The sequence below is a fragment of the Halichoerus grypus genome, chromosome 8 (assembly GCF_964656455.1).
Source record: "Halichoerus grypus chromosome 8, mHalGry1.hap1.1, whole genome shotgun sequence".
NCBI lineage: Eukaryota > Metazoa > Chordata > Mammalia > Carnivora > Phocidae > Halichoerus > Halichoerus grypus.
The window spans coordinates 66,356,165-66,360,487 of NC_135719.1; the positions used below are offsets into that span (position 1 = coordinate 66,356,165).

At 45.6% G+C, this 4,323-nt stretch overlaps 1 pseudogene; it reads left to right on the plus strand.

Moving 5' to 3' along the window:
* The first annotated feature begins 2,355 nt into the window (after positions 1-2,355).
* Positions 2,356-3,143, plus strand: LOC144382866 (large ribosomal subunit protein bL9m-like; annotated as a pseudogene).
* Positions 3,144-4,323: the final 1,180 nt, after the last annotated feature.

Below are 4,323 nucleotides of genomic sequence, written 5' to 3' on the forward strand. Positions count from 1 at the left end.
ATACATTATTTCTCATTTTCTCCCCTCAGAGATACAAGACACCCCTCATCCCATCTCCTAATAGAGATGTGCCCTGGTATATCACTGGAAATCCAATGCTTCTCTGTGTTTCTTGCTCTGGAACTCTGTCCAAATCATTCTCCTTCAAACCTCAGAGGCAGCTGACTAGGGAGAATATTGTTTTTTACCCGAATGGAAAAGATAAACACCTTGATAAGAAGTTTTCCCACGTTTTTCCTTTCTGTTTCCAAACTAAGGAATTCTCTTCAGTTAACTTGCTTTTCAGCCCAGGCTTCAGTTGTTTGCCTTTTCTATCCTCCTTCTAGACTTTGGAATATTTTTCTCAGGGAGAATGGGAATTATTATATTTGCCTTATACATTCCATCTTCTTTTTGTTGTAAGCTAGGTCCTCCAAGAAGCAAACTCTGATGGAGTGTAGTATTCAGTATGTTTATTAGGGAATGACCGTGGGATCAACACAGGTAAACACAGGTAGAAGGTAGGGCAAGGAAGCTGAATTGGGCAGAAGTCGAGCTACAACACAAGCTCAACAGAGAGCGAGCGAAAAATTTTGTTTTAAGGAAATGACTCACAAAATTGCAGAGGCCTGGTAAATCCGAAATCTGCAGAGCAGGCTGGCAGGACGGAGCCCCCGAGAGGAGTCTTGGTTCGACTCCGGAGACAGTTTGCTGGCAAAATGATCTCTGCTTCCGGGAAGGTCAGCCTTTTGCTATGTAGGCCTTCAGGTGATTATATTATACCCACCCACATGATGGAGGACAGTTAGCTGTACTGAAATCAGTCTTCCGATTTAAATGTTAGTCTCTCTAACAAATACCTCCACAGAAACATCTAGAATAAAGTTTGACCAACTATCTGGGTATAGTGGTCTAGCCAAGTTGACACATACATTTAACCATCACACCACCCCAAAAAGGCATGATTTGGGGGAAAGATGGCTTTCTACAGCTGAGGCTCCCTGAAGGGACTAACAGCTGAAAACTGTCTGCTGATGGCATTCCCAGCAGCTGGGGCAATGAATCTCCCCAAATTGGACTCTGAAAAGAACCTTTCTGTGTTCATCACACCTGGGAGATTAATTAAATGTATTCAACAATTAAATTTACCGTTAAAAAGTTTATTCAATACTATGCTTCAAAGAAAAGTTTGATAAATACATATTAAGATATAGACATAAAGGACACACAGGTGTGTGTTCAAAAGAAATGATTAAGAGTGTTTAAAACATCTGAAATTATTGCTTACATATGCAGTAAACCGAATGCAGAGTCTATGCTGTCTGCACCACACTGAATAGTTACCTTCACTCACACGGTGAGCCTCTCAGCTGCTTGTATCTCTAATCCCTTTCAGAGCCAGATGTAGTGACCTCTCAAGGTGTCTGGGGTGAAGAAGGGGGAGACAGCTCAGAGAAACTTATCCTGTGACTTAAGCAATTATTTGATAATATTTCAGGGAATCAACTAGTAAGTATTATTTAAGGATAATGTGTAAGGGCTCAGAATAGAAACACAAATCCACACAGAGCTCAGCTGTCATTTCCCTCATTTTGTGTGTCTCTCCAGCTTCTGGTAGGCATTATATGAGACATGAGCGACCATCAGCCCAGGAATGGGTGGATAAGGACTGATTAAAGCGAATCACTTAGGATGGCCCACTTGGACTGGGCCTCACCATTTTCTTCATCTAATGGAACTCATTCCCTGGGAGGATTCACCTGTCTTCCAGCCTCAGCTAATACAATTTACGTGGGAGTGATTCCCCTCACCCCTCAGCCATAATAATTGGGTCAGGAATGGGCATGTGATGCAGAAAGAAGTAATGAAATATTTACTGAAGTTTCTGGGAAATGGGGAGTGAGAATCAGTGTGGTGAAAGGTGAGATTGTTGTGGTCACCCTGAGGATGAGGTGGGATGACAGAGAAGAGCATCGCTGACAACAACTGACCCTCAGAATAAAAGGCACTTAAAGTTAATCCTACTTCTGGGTTTCTCAGTTATGTGACTCTGGGAATTTTCTTGTTTGTACTTTTATGAGCTACATCATTCATACAAAAAAGAACCTAAAATATATGTGAGGTTTAAAAGCAATTATAGGTTCTCCCTAGGGTCCAGGGAAACAGGGCGGGGCTGCCTGGGGGGGGGGCGGGATGGGGGAGTGCGCCCTGCAGGGGGAGGGCCCTGCGGCGAGGAGCCGGGGTTTGCTGAGGTCACACTCACTTGCAGGGGCCACCCACAGCCTGGAGCAGGACTTGAGCCTCTCTCACAATCAGGACATGGTCATCGTGCATGGGAGGTGCTGCTGTCCAGGAGGGCCGCAAGGCGGGCCTGCAATGGCCACAGGGCTCCACAAGCTAGCGGAGGACACCACCACGGGCCCGCAGGCAACCTGGAGCTCCTCCTCACGCGGGCGGTGGGAAGACTTGGCGTCCCGGGGGGAACTGGTCTCAGTGAAGAAATCTTTGGGCCAGAATTGACTACTCTCTCAAGGTCTGGCTGTATATGCCTCCCTTGAAAACAAGAAACGGTTTGAGGAGGAGAAATTGCTGAGACAAGAAGAAAAAGTCGAGAAGATCCAGACCAGGGCAAGTGAGAGGACTGTGAAGTTTCTGAGAAGCTGTCACCTGGAGGTGGGGATGAACAACTTCAAATGCGAACTAAACCCTGAAATAGTTGCCCACCATTTCTTCAAAACTAAAATAAGATAAAATCAGAGAGGGAGGCAAAACCTGAGAGACTCTTAACTCTAGGAAGCAAACTGAGGGTTGTTGGAGGGGTGGGAGGGGGGGAGATGGAGTGGGTGATGGGCATTAAGGAGGGCACTGGGTGTTATAAGCAACTGATGAGTCAGTAAATTCTCCCCCTGGAAATAATAATACACTATATGTTAACTAAAAATTTAAATAAAAAATTTTTTAAAAATCGGTGTTGTGATCGCCCCACATGCATTAAGGTTACCAGAAGAGCCCATTACAAGTGGGCGACAGTGAATGGACTCGACACTGTGAGGGTACCTATATCTGTGGTGAACCTTGAGAGCCCCAAGACCAAAAGCTACAAGTACTGGTTAGCCCAGCAAGCTGCCAAGGGAATGGCCCCCACCAGCTCCGAGACCATCTGAACCTACTCTCCCTCGAAAGCCGAAGGGCAGAATCAGAGGAGCAGTGAGCAAAGATGGGCCACCACCCTGACACCACTCTCAGCTCTGACCAAATAAGGGAATTTTAGAGAGCACATGGGGACATCGGGCTAAACTGCACGTGCCCGTTGAATCCTCCATATCTCCCACCTCCACCCTTGGCTGTTATCACGTGGGACCTTGTTGGGGCCGTCCTGCTCAAGGAATACCAAGCTATAGATCTGATTAGCTGAATAGTGACAGATGGAAACCGTCTAGATCCTGTTTAGGCTTTTCCTCCACTGGAATGCTTTGGAGCAAATGGAAGACCTGGCCACTGTCTCTAGTACTGGGCGTGCTCTCATACAAACCGAACATTGATGTCTCAAGAGGAAACAAAGAGACTGTGTTCTTTTTATTTAAAATAATAATAATAATAATAATAATAATAATAATAATAATAATAAAACAATTATAAAGCAAACACCAATGTCACCACCAAGCAAGGCAAGAGAGAATATTTCTAGCATGTCAGAAGGCACCTATATACTTCTCCCACCTCCCAGAGGTAACCCCTTGCCTAACTTTGGTGATAATTATTCCTCCTCTATCCTGTATAGTTTGTTTGCCCTCCAGATACACTCACCATCTTTCACCTTGCTCTGTGCCCCAAGAGAAATAAATTTATGTGTTACATTAGCAGATTGTCTTGTCCTCTGGTTTTCGGTTGAATGTGACCAAAGGGAGGGATTGGAGGAAGATTAGAATATTGGAGAGGAGAAACCAGGGCATTTCTTTGTCACTCAGACTCTAGGGCAGTGGCTGGGCGGCAGCTGTGTCTCCTTTTTGAGGCTCCCGCCACGTGTAGCCCTTCCCTTTGTGTCTCCCTGTGCCATCATGGTTCCAGCCTCTACCCAAAGGCCCCAGCTTCTGGGCTCTGGTAATACTCTCTCCGTCCCTCCAGCCCAAGGAGTTCCTGCTGGGAATGCTAATCTCCGGTAAGAGCCACCATCCCTCTGTGGTTTCTCAACTCTGATAAGATATACTTGCTCCCAAGTGACGGGTTGATTCCCTAGACAGATCACACTATGTCAGGGGCATAGTTCTGGTCTTTGTTGCTGGCAGGTTGGGCATCTGTTGGCAGCAGAAGCTAGATAATAATGTTTGTTTATATTTTGTGCAT